The following is a 15,481-nucleotide window of genomic DNA, read 5'->3' as shown; positions in this document are numbered from 1 at the left end:
CTCAACAGCAGGGGTAGTCAAACTGCGGCCCTCCAGATGTCCATGGACTACAATTCCCAGGAGCCCCCTGCCAGCGAATGCTGGCAGGGGGCTCCTGGGAATTGTAGTCCATGGACATCTGGAGGGCCGCAGTTTGACTACCCCTGCTCAACAGGGATGACCCTGCTTAGCTTTGGAGATCTGACAGGATCACAGTCATCCAGGCCATCTAGGCCAAGGTGCCTTTAAGGCAATCATAAATAGGAGTTTTGTCCCAATGTCAAGACTAGCTCATTTTATCCTCGGAAAAGATTTCTGCAGCAGCCAACGACTGGCATATGTAGAAGATAATGCTCCAGCCAGCCTGCAGCCAAGTGATTCAGCGTGACCTACATAAGCCTGTTTTGAAAAACCGGAGAGAACGTGAGGCAGTTCGCTCTCATCCGGAGCGCCATCGTCAGTATAAATGATTCATCGTCTTCCTAACAATGAGTCTTTGAGGAGGGATGAACCGAACGCTTTGTCCCTCGCCGGTTTTGAGTGAGAGCAGGTCCTTGCGTTAGCTGTCGAGACTGGGGGGCGGCCTTGCAATCCAAAGCAGCAAGGATTTCCGAGAAACACCTGGGGAAGGTCACCCAGGGGTGCAGAATGAGGCCAAAGCAGTAGGCTGACACCCCCCACCCCAACTTTATCCCTTCAGCTGCAAAATTGAACAATTCAAGTGGATATTCGCTGGCAGGAGGCTCATAGGAATTGTAGGGTTTTTTTTTTTAAATAAGGGTACAGGATTACAGTCCACTACATTAAGAACATAAGAACCCCCCTGTTGGATCAGCACCTTGTCTCACACAGTGGCCATCCAGTTCCTCCGGTCAGCGAGCAAGGCATGGCGGTAAAGGCCTTTCCCTGATTTTGCCTCCTGGCTTTGGGATTCAGAGATTGACTGCCTCTGCATGTGGAGGTTTCCCTTCCATCGCCATGGCTAGAAGCCAGTGACTGATTGACTCATGCGCCAAACTACCTCATCTCCTTTTAAAGCCGTTTATTGAAATCCATTTTCTGTATTGTTTATGAGGGCTATGTCACGTCTTGCGATGGTCCCCCCCCCCCCCTTTTTTGCAACGCCTTCTGATTTCGTAATCTCAGATTTATTGCACTGCTCCCTGGTAGTCTTATGCCTGCCTGGCTGCATTGTTTTTCTTTAATATTTTGTAATCCCTCCTGAGTCTCAGCAAGAAAAACCAGCTAGAAATGAAATCAATCAATCAATGGAATGCGGCACTGCGCAGAAAGAGCTCAGAGTCCTTCGGAGATAAAATGTGGCGTAACAAACCCTGGCTTTGATCCAGCAGAACCTCCTGGAAACGAAACCTCCATCCCCACCCTGGATCAGCAGAAGGCCTTCGGTGTTGCATAGGGAAGAACGGGGCAGCAGAAAGGGGGGGGGGGAGGAGAGATACCCCTTCTGTCCAGTTCTCTGCCAATGGAAAACACGATTAATGTTCAAGCAGTTCTGAACACGACAGCCACAGTTCGCATTGGATTTCGTCTCCAAGAGGTTGCCAACTCCAGGCTGGGAAACTCCAGGAGATTGGGGGTTGGAGGTGAGAAGGGAGATCAGCAGGGATCTGGTGCCAAACGGTCCTACTAATGCTGCCTCCCCTCCCCCGTCTCCAGTGAACTGATCTCCATGCTATCGAGATGAACGGGGAGATCTCCAGCCTCACCTGGAGGTCAGCAAACAAAGTAATGTGGTGTAGGTCAAACCATTCTGCTCCAGCCCCCAATTGGTTACTATTAATTTATCGGCTGTCCTGGGGCAAAAAAGGGGTGGACACAGAAATGGCGCCCCATCAAACAAAGCAAATGCAGCCCCTAAATTCACAGCGGCAAATTAGATTGCATGGCTCCAAGGCTGCAAATAGGGATGTGCGAATTGGATTGGCTGAAAAGAACCCGAATCAGCCTTGAAATAGGCACAAATCAGCTGAATCACCGTTTTCCTATGTTTAAATGGCCGAATTTGACTTGATTTGGCAATCAGAACAAGTGGCCATTTAAACTTTAAAGAGAAAGGGGAGAAAGCTCCCCTTTGTCATTTCTGGGCGCTTGGGGGGGGGGTGTGAGGGTTTGAAGTAGAAGCACCAAACTTGCAGCTTTGCTGCAGGAGCCTCTCCTCAAAAGAACCCCCAAGTTGAACAAAGATTGGACCAGGGGTCCAATTCTGGGGCTCCCAAAGAGGTCTCCCCAATCTGTTCTCTAGTCTGTTTGTAATTTCAGAAGCAGGGAGCTGGTTGGACTAGATGGCCTCTATGGACACTTTCTAGCTTTCTGATCCTATGATACTGTGGGCACTGGAGCCAGTATACTTGGTGACTACGTATTCCAGGGGTGGCCAAAGGGTGGCTCTCCAGATGTCAATGGTTTACAATTCCCACGAGCTCCTCCCAGCATCTGGCAGGGGCTCATGGGAACTGCTGGGACAGCCACCCTTTGGCCACCCCTGGCATATGCCAATCTTCCCTATGCGCTGCCGAACATTAAGGGTTGGGGCAGTGCCCTTTCTTGACATGCTCTATACCATACATTCTGCCACACGTTCACCGAAAGGGAGATTAGCATTTCTTTAAACAAAGAGGGGGGGGGGGGCTTCGATTTCAGACGGTGCCCGCCAATGAAGCAGAAACCAGAACGGTGACGTTCCAATGTAAGAGTATCTGGAAATGCTGCTGTAGAGCTGCTCTCCCCGAGGCCTTGACCTGCTCATGACAGTAAAGAATTATGCAGGCTTCATACCTGCATGGGGGGGGGAGGAGGGGGGAGCATGAAGGCAGAATTGTTCAAGCTCTTGGCGTTTCAAGCACCAGTCTTGAATGATTCAACAGTAACCTTGTAGACTGAGTCTTCCAATGCACAGCTTAAGATAGAGATCATGCTATTGTTTACGGTTAATACGAGATGAAAACGGAGGCGAGGTGAGGAGGATCAACAAGCCCCTCAATAGTCACAGGCCCCTCTCGGCTTACATGAGCTTCTCAAGTGGCACGCTGAAAAATGAAACGGGATAAGGGAGAACCAATAGAACAGGGGTGGCCAAACGGTGGCTCTCCAGATGTCCGTGGACTACAATTCCCATGAGCCTCTGCCAGCAGGGGCTCATGGTTATTGTAGTCCACTGAGATCCGGAAAGCCCCAGTTTTAGCCACCTCTGCAACAGAAGTTTATGGGGGAACCAACCTCCTCTCGCCTGAGCTTTCCTCTACCAAGGGGGGGGGGGTTCTCCCCAATTCTTTTCAGTCTGCGGGCAGCTTTGGAATTCTAATATAGCACAGGAGGAGCAGACACAAAACCGTGGAGCCACTTGGACCACGGCTGCTGCGGCTTACCTTCAGAGAAGATCCGCCTGCTGTGATGGAAAAAACCTCTTTTAAACCAAGGGGCTATCCAGGGCTGTCAGCCTAGGAAACTGAACCAAGTTTGAGTCCAGTGGCACCTTTGAGACCAAGAAAGTTTTAATTTTGGGTCTAAGCTTTCGGGTGCATGCACGAACGCTTGCAACCAGAATTAAGCTTGGTTGGTCTTAAAGCTACCACTGGAATCCAGCTTGGTTCTACTGCTTCGGACCAACTTGGCTACCCAACCTACCAAACGGTCTCTCTGCAGGGGATCCGGAACCCTTAAAGAAGGCGGTGGCAGCCACAAGCTAAAAAGAAAGCAAAAGAAGAACAGAGAGAGGAGAATAAGGGTGCCCTTACCGAGCCGGAATTGGCCCTGCAGAGACTTAAAAGTGCACATTTGAATTTACAATGCAATAAACACAGGGACTTCCTTTTTTGGCTAAAGAGAGCAGGGTTTGCAGTTCATGCCTCTGAAAAGTTAGTTTGGGAATGAATTTGCACCTCCAGGGTGGCTGGAATGCCACTCTTTTGCACTCTGTCACTCTCTTTATTTTTGCTTGTTATTCCTTAAAGTGCTACACATGTGGACAGTCCTGCATAAATAACCTTTTTGGAAGGGGGGGGGGGGAGCCATGAGAAACTTTGAATGCCCCAGCCAGTTTCCTTAAAAAGGCAGTCGCACAAACGTAGGGAGAGGTCTGAACAAACTGGGCAGCTATTCCGGGCCAACTTTGCCCCTCAGGCGGTTGCTAATATTAGATCAGATTACACTTAAATCAATGCCACGGCTGCACTTAGAAACACAAACACAGAATAGGTGGATCAGGCACAGTTGTGTTTTTCGGCTAGCTGCGGGACAGAGGCTGATAAACCAGCTCTGGGAACTCCCCCCCCTCCCCCTCCACAAGTCTTAAAGGAGAAGTATCAAGCACAGCACTGGCAAGCCCCCCCCCTCCCCCAACAACAGCAACAGCAACAACAAAAACCAGAACCATAAAACTTATTCTTTAGAAATAAGCAGGCCTATAGTTGAGGCCTATAAAGACAGCACCAAGAACTGCAGCCCTCCCTCTACACAAGTCAACAAACATCTATACAACATCAAGAAATCCTTAACAATGCATTGTACCCCCCCCCCCCACACACAAAAAGAAGGCACCAAATTTCTGATTGGTTTTAATATGCGAATTGGATCGTTTTAAATGTCAAATGTTAATTTATGGTTTTACTGTTGATATGTTGCGAGCTGGGTGGCATCTAAGTTAAATTTTGAATAAATAAATAAACAAGGATCAGGTAGTCAGTGACGTGGAACACCTCCAGTCTGAGTAGAGACAGCGCAGACTTTGCTGGACCATAGGTTGGTCTGATTCAGTAGAATCAGAGAGTTGGAAGGGACCTCCAGAGTCATCTAGTCCAACCCCAAGACAAAGGCTGCTTCACTTATTTTAAAATCTCTATGCTGCTTGACCACTAGGTCCCAGGACAGCTCACAACATCTTAATACAAACAAGTGTTACAATGTTAAGAACCAGTTTACATTAAGACCCGGTACCCGGTGACTCTGTCCATGCCCGGCATCTCATTGTCGCCCTGCTACATATGCCGAGTTAACATGAACAGAGCCACAGTAGATACGTCACGAAAATACAAACCGCACAGCAGTGACTGTGTAAACTTGCACTAATAAACCACGACAATAATTGAGGGTCTCTTTTCACATATTGTTTCAAACAATACAAAAGACAATTGTTTCAGACTGACAACCAACAATGGCTGGAAAATGCATAAAAGTGTAAATAATTCAAACAAGCCACCGGTTCAGGCTATTTTTCGCCGCAGCCTTCTTCAGAAATTCACCCAACGAAATCAAGAGGGTTGGAGCACCAAATGGCTGTCGGGGCTCTTGAGTGGTGCCGAGAATTAGAAAGGAGACCAAATCCAGCTCCGGAGGCAGAGAAGCAGCAAAATGCACCAGGAGCCGGATTTGGCCGCCTCGTTTGTCCGTGCCGGGGCATAGGGCTGCATGTGATTTCGGCTTCGATTAAATGCTCTCGCTCACCTCCCGGCAGCAGCTCGGCCTCCTCTAATTTGATGGATTAGTTTGTCCCGGTAAGGCAGGGCCACTGCTGGAATGGATGCAGGGATGATGGATGGGGGGAAAAATAGTTTCTGACCAAGCTTCTGAAAATGAAAAATAGCCTCCTGCTGGGTCCCCCCCCGCCCCCCCCTTTGGAAGAAGAAGCTTTCCCAAGATTTTTTAAAATATAATTATGTATAATTTAATTTATATACCACCCACTTGCACAAAAGCTTTAAAAAGCAGCTTTCGTAACGAAAAGGCTTCCTTCTGGCCTTTCGCGCAACCAAAGCCAAGTCGCTCCGAAGCTGCTAAAATAGTTGAGGCTCACCTCTGCTGAGAACTATTTTCTCTCTTCCAGAGCTCAAAGTCAGCTCAGGAGACTGGAAAACAGCTCTCTCTGGGCTTAGGCTAGGGGTTGCCCAATCTTTTACGACTGGGCCAAGCAGTTGAATTCTGCATTCAATCTGGACACGCTCTACATCAGGGGTAGTCAAACTGCGGCCCTCCAGATGTCCATGGACTACAATTCCCAGGAGCCCTTGCCGGCAAGGGCTCCTGGGAATTGTAGTCCATGGACATCTGGAGGGCCGCAGTTTGACTACCCCTGCTCTACATTTTCAGAGGGGCGTGTGTGTGTGTGTTTTCGTTTCCAAGTACCTGGAAGAATACGTGCACAGTAATTCTTCCGTGTGAAAGACAACATGCCCCCCACTCCCCAAAAAATCACTCATCTGCGCATCAACTGTGCGGCCTAATTTCCCGAAACTCAAAGGGCTGAGAGTTGCCAGGCGCTATCTACAATTCCAGTGTCCGTTGTTGGCTCTGGAAGGAGAAGACAAATCTATGCCTGTTAGGAAGCCAGCGTGTGCAGAGTCGGTGTTTTCTGAGACTGGTCTGTATCCTGTCTCTCGGCACCCCCGGGGCCCTTGGTCTTCGAGGGATGCCCGCTCGCTTCCTAGCTGCCCTTTTCTCATGCCCTCTTCCACACTGTCTTTCATTCTTTTTCTGTCCTTTGCCAGTTTCTTATCAGATGCGGAGGCTGCAGGAAGCAGAAAGGAAATGACTCGAATATTTCGGAAAAGGTGCTCGAGATGAATAACTTGCCCGGTGCCAAAGACAGTATGAGGATAGCAGGGAAAAAAATACTGAAAAGTGGTGACCAAGCACAGCGGTCCCTGGACGCTCCTTTTTGCTAGCCCAAAGCAGGGGGTTTCACCCTGAAGGGCTTTGTTTCTGCTGATGGGGTTCCAACTCTGCAAGCACATGGATAGTTTTCAGATGTGGGAAAAGACCAAGTGCCCAGGAGCACCTTAAAGACTAACAAAATTTGTGGCAGGGGAGGAGTCACTGAGCACTTCTTCAGATACCCCAGAACCTTCTCCTCTGCGCCTTCCCACCTGTGATGTGGTCAGGATTTAAGGTGCTCCTTCCTGGAGTCTTCTTTACAGCTATAGACTAACATGGCGACCTCTCTTGACCAGTTGTCAGATGGGCACTGGCAGAAACACAAATCCCCGCCTACTCCAGAATTTCCCAGGAACGTCTACACATTCTCCGGAGACACTTGATCCAGCATTCCCTCTGCAGATCATGTATCCAAAGTACCTTCTAAGTTAACTTCCCTGCAGCATACCATGCCCCGATAAACAGAACACAACTTATCTGCTTATTCCTGTGGCCATCACTCCATCCTCTGGCAGTGAATTCCACATTTTGATCCCTATCTGGGTAGAATCATAGAATGATAGAGTTGGAAGGGACCTCCTGGGTCATCTAGTCCATGCATGGACACAAAAGATCGCACCTTGAATGAATCTTTGTTGGTCTACCATGTTTCGCCTTCGTCATCTCTTCCCTAAACTGAAAAGTCTCAGACTCTTCATCCTTTCCTTCTAGGGAAGGTCCTCCAACCCACTCCTCACCTTGGCTGCCCCCTGCCCTGTAATTTTCCCAGCTCTGAAATACCCTTTTTGAGACCTTCCCCAGGCTGCCCCTACAGACAGCAGGAGAAGGAGAGGTCAAGCAATTCCCCTGCTCTGGAAAATGCACCAAAGGCAGAGGAATCAGGAATTATTTTCATCCCATCCCATTTCTAGTTCTCAGTGCGGTTTCACCCGCTTCCCTACAGTCGGTCACTTTGGAACATGGCCAGTCATGTAGCAGCGACGATAAATGCTACCATTTTAAGATGCCCATCATGCGCCCGCCCCCCCACCCCCATAAATCCACAGACGGGTAAAAGGACCGTTTCCGAGGCCTGTGCAAAAAAAAAAACAACCCAACTGATTTGTTGACAAGAAAGGGACCCCTTAGTGCAGGGGTAGTCAACCTGTGGTCCTGCAGATGTTCATGGATTACAATTCCCATGAGCCCCTGCCAGCAAACGCTGGCAGGGGCTCATGGGAATTGTAATCCATGAACATCTGCAGGACCACAGGTTGACTACCCCTGCACTAAGGGGTCCCTTAGTTTGCTGGCAGGGGCTCATGGGAATTGTATCCCATGAACATCTGGAGGACCACAGGTTGACTACCCCTGCCTTAGTAAAAAGGCTGAGAACTTGGCGCACAATGCCGCCCTTCTTGCCAAGGAGGCCTCAGTTTACCACTGAACAACGACCCATTCAGGTCTGCGCTAGGGGGTTGGGCGGCATTTGGAAGATATTCTCCAGAACAAATGTTAGCTTTGTAGCGTGGCCAGTCAGGATGGGCAGGTTGCTTTAAGCTGCATTCCCCCCCCCTTAAAAACAGACACACACAAACAGAAGTGAGAATGGAGCAACTATGCTGAAATCCCCATTGGAAACCAACAGCTCAGCAATCAGAAGACATGACATCAGTACAAGGCACTCTCGGTCATCCGGCTCCCTGCCACTGGATGCCAAGGGCGTTCTGTGTTGCAACGGGAATGAAAGCTCTGTAAGAAATGCCTCGTCAGAAGAGCCCCGCTAGACCAGACCCGTGGTCTATCTGGTCTAGCGTCCTGTTCTTACCCATGGAGGGCTAACAAACAGGGCACAGACCTTCCAATGATGCTACCTCCTGGCACTGGGATTCAGTGGTTTGCTGCCTCTGGATATGGAGGCTCCCTTAGTCAGCCCAGCTAGCACCTATTCATAGACCTATCCCCCAGGCATCTGTCTAACCTCCTTCTAAAGCCGTCTGTACTCATGGCCAGCATTAAGAGCAGCGGCTTCTAATCTGGCGAACTGGGTTTGATTCCCTGCTCCTCCACATGCAGCCAGCTGGGTGACCTTGGGTTACTCACAGTCCTGATAGAGCTGTTCTCATAGAATGTCAAGGCTCTCTTGATGTCACAGGGTGTCTGTTGTGAGGAGAGGAATGGAAAGCGATTGTGAGCCGCTTTGAGACTCCTTCGGGTAGTGAAAAGTGGGGTATAAAACCAACTCTTCTTCTCTGGCAGTGAAGTTCAGTTGAATTACCTGTTGAGTAAAGTAGTATTAGTATTCTAAGAGCCTCTTGTGGCGCAGAGTGGTAAGGCAGCAGACATGCAGTCTGAAAGCTCTGCCCATGAGGCTGGGAGTTCAATCCCAGCTTCCAGCTCAAGGTTGACTCAGCCTTCCATCCTTGCGAGGTCGGTAAAATGAGTACCCAGCTTGCTTGCTGGGGGGTAAATGGTAATGACTAGGGAAGGCACTGGCAAACCACCCCGTATTGAGTCTGCCATGAAAACGCTGGAGGGCGTCACCCCAAGGGTCAGACATGACCCGGTGCTTGCACAGGGGATACCTTTACCTTTACCTTTAAAGTAGTATTCCTTTGGTTCTGGCTGAAGCTCCTGCCTCACCCACTAGTACCCCCCCCCCCAAGTCCTTGGATTTTAGGAATGAAGACTTTTGGGGGGTTCGCTCTCAATCTCATGCATAATTTCACATCCCTCTATCACGTTCTCCCTTAGTCATCTCTTTTCTTAACTGAAGACCCCCAGACACTTCAACCTGTCCTCAAAGGAAAGGGTCTCTGACCCCTGAATCATTTCGGGTGCCCTCTTCTGTACTTTCCCCAGCCCACCACGTATCGGTATGGGAGCTTGACGACATAGGCCGTTTCATTTTCAATTCCTTTCCAGCACGATCCCTGCTTGGTACGGAGTTTGCATTCCTCGTGGCTGCCGCATACTGACCCGACATTTTCACGGGGCTACCCGCAGAAGGAAAAATCATTAAAAAGAAGCCGCGTTTGTCATCCGAGTGGTAGATGCAGAGGAGAAGATGCCAGTTCTGAACTAGGACTTGCCTCACACATTAAGCAGCCTTCTACTGAATCCAGGCCGGCAGAGGTTCTTCACATCACCTACGACCATGTTTAAAAGGCTGCCATGTAGAGCAGGGGTAATCAACCTGTGGTCCTCCAGATGTTCATGTACTACGATTCCCATGAGCCCCTGCCAGCAAACGCTGGCAGGGGCTCATGGGAATCCTAGTCCATGAACATCTGGAGGACCACAGGTTGATTACCCCTGATGTAGAGGATGGAGCAGAATTGTTCTCTCGTGCCCCGGAGGGACGGACCAGAACCAATGGGATTAAATTAATCCAAAGGAAATTTCGTCTAAACATCCGGAAGAAGTTCCTGACTGTGAGAGTGGTTTCTCAGAGGAACAGGCTTCCTCAGGAGGTGGTGGGTTCTCAATCTTGTGGAGATTTTTAAACAGAGGCTGGATAGCCCTCTGATGGAGAGGCTGATTCTGTGAAGGCTCAAGGGGGTGGCAGGTGACAGTGGATGAGCGATAGGGTTGTGGGTGTCCTGCATAGTGCAGGGGGTTGGACTAGATGACCCAGGAGATCCCTTCCAACTCTATGATTCTATGATGTCCTTTCTGACTGGAAGAGTCAGGGATTGAACCTGGGACCTTTTGCATACCAAGCAGACGTTCTACCGTTGAGCTACAGCCCCTTCCCCTCAACTCTAACAGTATGCATGGGATCCAAAGCCACGGTCAAGACGGATCAGAGCGTACTCTTACAAAGCAGGAGGAGGCCCAAAGACTATGGCACCTTTCCTTAGCGGGTTCTCCTTTCAGAGAAACAGTTCCTGCAGCAAATGGAAGCAGATGCATTTTAAAAAAATACTATTACAAAGCTATGTAACAAGATCAGCAGTTTCAGGAAATTAGCTGGCAGGAGAATCTGCTTGGCTGCTCTGGAACATGGAAGAGAGTGACCCGGTCACAGCCTTCTGGGAACTGGCCATGTGTGCTGATGGGACACCACAAATGTAAGAATGTCGCGGGGGAATAAAGACTGTGGAAAGGCAAGGCGGTAGCAAGAGTTGAGCGTGTGTTCCTGCCGCCTCCAAATATTTGGCTCTTCAAGGTGATAATGGACTTGTTTTGAAGGGATTCAATTTTTAAAAAATGAACCAGCGATGCCTCTCCAAGGGTGGCTGGATATTCACGCTCAGCAAAACGCTGGGGTTGTGCAGCCACAAAATCATTCTGGTTCCCTCTACACAGAGGCCAAAAAGTTGAGGGGGAAGAATCTCAATCCTCAGATCTTTGAACACCTCGGTATAATTTGACACACCACACCAAAGAGTTCCCAAAATGGTTCCCCTGTGCGTCTTATTATTAAATAAATAAATAAATAAATAAATAAATAAATAAATAAATAAATAAATAAATAAATAAATAAATAAATAATAATAATAATAATAATAATAATAATAATATTTTTAGGCTACCTCCAGGCTGATGTACTGGGGCCCACATACTATAATGCTGTGAAGGCCTGGGGGCAAGGGAAACCTGAGAAAATTGGGATTATTTTTTTCTCTGGGAGAAGCTCCTTTTTCAATTTTTCTTATGGAAAAATTTGAGGACCGCTGAAAATATACCTCTATTTCCAATGGAAAAACTGGAAGATTTGGGAAAACGGTGTGTGTGGGGGAGAAGCATTTTATACTGTAAACAGGGGTCCCCAACATGGTACCCATAGGTGCCCACCAAGTATTTCTCAAAAATGAGTGGGGCTAGGCCAGCAGGGCTTCTGATTGGTCACTGAAGTTGTGATAAACTATGCAGATGAAAATAACATTGCTTCAGTGGCAGTTACTACCACACTGATGCGGTTTATTCTTATTCCCTCTTTTCCAAAAATATTCTTTAATTACTGTTCTCCTCTACGCTTCAGCTTCCTTGGTAGGAAGGAACACAAATAACAACATCTTCAAACTTTGGGTGTTGTGTGTTTGAATGTAAATAATTTTGCCAACAACTAGTACATTGTGCATTTAATGATCTGCTATTTTTTTAAAAAGTGCAGTGCTTTATTATGAAGTTTAGCTGAATATCCAAACACACTGGTATTCTCACCTGTGGGGAGAAGGGGTCACTACGGTATCACCTGTCCTACCGTGTATAGAGACCGTTTTATCCTATACCACAGTGGTCCCCAACCTTTCTGAGGCTGGGGACCGGTAGGGCAACTGCCCCGCCCGCGCATCGCGCATGCGCGGCCAAAACCGCGCATACGCGGCACTTTCGCACATGCGCAAAAGTGCAGCACATGCGCGATTTCGGCCGCACATGCGCGATGTGTGGGCGCGGCCCTGATTCCCTCTCCCCGCCGGCCCACAGTAAGAAGCTTCCCGGGCCGCAAGCTTGCGGCCTGGGAAGTTTTTTACTGCGCGGGGGGGGGGGAGGGAGCCGCGGCCCGGCGCCATGGCCTTCGTGGCCCGGCACCAGGCCGCGGCCCGCAGGTTGGGAACCACTGCTATACCACACTGCAACTGGGGAGGAGTCTCCAATCAGCAGTGACGATAAGGAAGAAGAAGCAGGTATTGTGACTCCAGAGTCTGTATGTGGCTGAGGGCTATCAAGGAGGTGAGGTGGGCAGGGCAAGCTGGTGGCTGGGGCATCCCACAGCCAGCACCTTCTACCCCCTTGGGTTTATTAAAGAGCTGGTCACGAAAGCAAAAGGAACAGGCCAGGGGGTGGAAGGCAAACAAGGAGAAAACAAGGGTAGCTCACGCTTGCAACCGAAGTAATCCACCAAATATTTGTTTAGAAGCCTCAAGGTCAATAAGGTGAGTTGGCAGGCCTCCAAGTGAGCTACTAGTGCATGTTTAACTACACAGCATGCGTTAGGACCCTGGCATTTCAATTGCAATGCTGCCCACAAGACATAACCCGGGGCCGGCTATCGCACGACCTGCATCCATTTCAAGCAGAGCGCCCCGAAATGCAAATAAATCTACTGAGACCAGTTTTGTTTTTTTATGAAAGCCGTTTCACGCAGATGAAGAAGAGCTGTTTTTTTCTAGCCTGCTTTTCACTACCCGGAGGAGTCTCAGAGCGGATCACAATTGCCTACTCTTCCTCTCCCCACAGCAGAGACCCTGTGAGGGAGGTGAGATTGAGAGACCTCCAAGAGAACTGTGACTGGCCAAAGGTCACTTACCTGGCTGGGTACAGGAGTAATCTCCAGATTAGAACTCATTGCTCTTAACCACTACCACCAACTACTATTCAAGGAGCCTAAATATGCTCATAAGAAGAATTGGTTCTTATATACCGCTTTTCTCTACCTGAAGGAGTCTCAAAGCAGCTTACATTCGCCTTCCCTTTACTCTCCCCACAACAGACACCCTGTGAGGGAGGGGAGGCTGAGAGAGCCCTGAGATTACTGAAAAAGAGTTGCTTCTTATATGCCGCTTTTTTCTACCCGAAGGAGTCTCAAAGCGGCTTACAGTCACCTTTCCCTTTCTTCTCCCCACAACAGACACCCTGTGAGGGAGGTGAGGCTGAGAGGGCCCTGAGATTCCTGCTCGGTCAGAACAGTTCCATATTGGACTTCCTCTTCTAAATCACAGCACACGTATTTTACTTTATCCTGCAACATTCTTACATGACTACTCCTTTGGAACTACTTGCCAGTAGAACAGGAAGTCTGGCAAGGAGGATTATGGGCATTGCCCCTTGGAAAGAACTTCCCAGCCCTCCTTGGGGGTAATGGAAGCAGATTTAAATAGAACTTGCAAAAAGGACAGTTTCCATGACATAAATTTCCTATTGCAAGGACACCACAAAACACACCTTGTCTCTCCTGAACTGTTAGGGGCCTGTAAGTCTGACATCTTTTCAGCTAATGCCTGCACAAAGTTAAAGGCCCAACCAACGGATCAGGTTTAAAGTTAGCGCTGTGCTGCACAACACTTCCAAAAGCACGGGGCAAACTTAGCTGTTTGATGCTTGAGCAGTCTGCTGGGCGACAGAACTCACCGTCAGCTGAAAAAAGCCCTGCTGTGGAGTTATTGCCAATTTATGGGACGGTCTCTCCGTTTACCGACCTCTCAGCACAACAGGACAGCTGGTTAATTGCCCAGGGTTTTCGTCGGGCTGCTTAGAAAAGCAAAAAGAGAACCGAAACCCAACTTGGAACAGAATTTAGGAACCCAAAAGTTGAGCTGCAAAACAATAATAAAAAAATCATTACAGATATTTATTAAACAAAGTGCACCTCTTCCTCAGTGGTCAATTTATTGTGTGACATGCTCTCTTGTATAAGAACAAAATCTAAAGGCTTGCTAGGAGGCAAAGAAAAATCTGTTTGGTGTAGTTCCAAGTATCTGGTTTGGAGCTCCCCTTCTAAAATATGTCTTATCTGAGGCCACCACTGTCAGCTTTTGCCTAACTCCACATCAAGAGTGCATTTCCATGTGTGCCAGATACTTTGTTCTTATACAAGAGAGCATCTCACACAATATATTGACCGCTGAGGAAGACCCCTTTGGGATGAAACGCATTTGGTCTGATCTATCACGTGCAGTTAGATGTTGCTTTTACTTTGTTTTGAATGCATTATGGGTGCTCTTTGTTTAATACATCTCTGTAATGCTTAGAAAAGCAGCCTGAAATTTCAAGTACTGTCAGGATGATGCAGGAACTACTGTAAGGAAGGAGGACGGCGATCCCAAAGGGATGCTAACTAAACCCTATGAAGATAGGCTGAGGGACTTGGGAATGTTCAGCCTGGAGAAAAGGAGGTTGAGAGGGGACATGATAGCCCTCTTTAAGTATTTGAAAGGTTGTCACTTGGAGGAGGGCAGGATGCTGTTCCCGTTGGCTGCAGAGGAGAGGACACGCAGTAATGGGTTTAAACTATAAGCACAACGATATAGGCTAGATATCAGGGGGGGAAATTTCACAGGCAGAGTAGTCCAGCAGTGGAATAGGCTGCCTAAGGAGGTGGTGAGCTCCCCCTCACTGGCAGTCTTCAAGCAAAGGCTGGATACCCACTTTTCTTGGATGCTTTAGGATGCTTTGGGCTGATCCTGCGTTGAGCAGGGGGTTGGACTAGATGGCCTGTGTGGACCCTTCCAACTCTATGATTCTATGATTCTAAACCAGTCCTAATCTGAGCACTCAGCATCGGGACTAATCCAACCCGTGACTAGACTTAAAAGCCATTTTGATGGTGAGCGTTCGGTAGGAAAGCCATTTTTGCTTTGCAGCCCCTCCAGAAACTCTCTCTACAGCGCAAACCTCCCCCCCCCCCAGGCGTTCAGTTCCATGCTCCGAAAAACAGACCTGGCAGCTGGACTCCCACATTCCCCCCAAACTATACCACAGCCTGGTGCACAGGTGGGTCGAAGCGGGCAAGCTCCCAGTAGCTGGTGTTGCCATGACAGGAGACAACCTGACTCTGTGGCTTCATGACCTCACAATTTGATGGAACTGGCATCTGATGACGAAAGGGAAGAGGCAAACAAGCAGCAGATCCTCCGTTGTCTTATGTAACTATGAATGACACAGCTTTCTCTTCCCCCTATTGAGGAATGCCAAGGATGTGTGTGTGTGTTTGTGTGTGTGTGTTTGTGTGTATTCTTCACACTTTATATTTCTCAGGCAAATATGTCAGATTACGCTGGATCCAAACATGCAACACTAAATAAAAACAAACGTGACAGGCAAGTACTCATGTGCATCTCAGGCGGGTAAAGGTATCCCCTGTGCAAGCACCGAGTCATGTCTGACCCTTGGGGTGATGCCCTCTAGCGTT

General features: G+C 48.6%; 1 protein-coding gene across 10 annotated transcripts in view; it reads right to left on the bottom strand.

Annotated features, from left to right (window-relative positions):
* Window positions 1–15,481, bottom strand: part of SLC45A4 (solute carrier family 45 member 4) — a 94,874-nt gene that overhangs the window by 47,337 nt on the left and 32,056 nt on the right. Inside the window, exons 1-2 of one of the 10 annotated variants that reach the window (XM_077351379.1) lie at window positions 15,010–15,188; window positions 13,702–13,818 (exon numbers count right to left, since the gene is read on the bottom strand). The exons of 7 other annotated variants lie outside the window; for them this stretch is intronic. The gene's annotated coding sequence lies outside the window, so the exon portion shown is untranslated. Of the gene's footprint in view, window positions 1–13,701; window positions 13,822–15,009; window positions 15,189–15,481 lie in introns of those variants that run through there. 2 more of the 10 variants (XM_077351377.1, XM_077351376.1) reach the window with 2 other exon arrangements.

Source organism: Paroedura picta, chromosome 9 (genome assembly GCF_049243985.1).
Source record: "Paroedura picta isolate Pp20150507F chromosome 9, Ppicta_v3.0, whole genome shotgun sequence".
NCBI classification, from domain to species: Eukaryota; Metazoa; Chordata; class Lepidosauria; order Squamata; family Gekkonidae; genus Paroedura; species Paroedura picta.
Note: the sequence above shows the minus strand (reverse complement) of the source record. Positions and strands in the feature narration are given on the sequence as shown.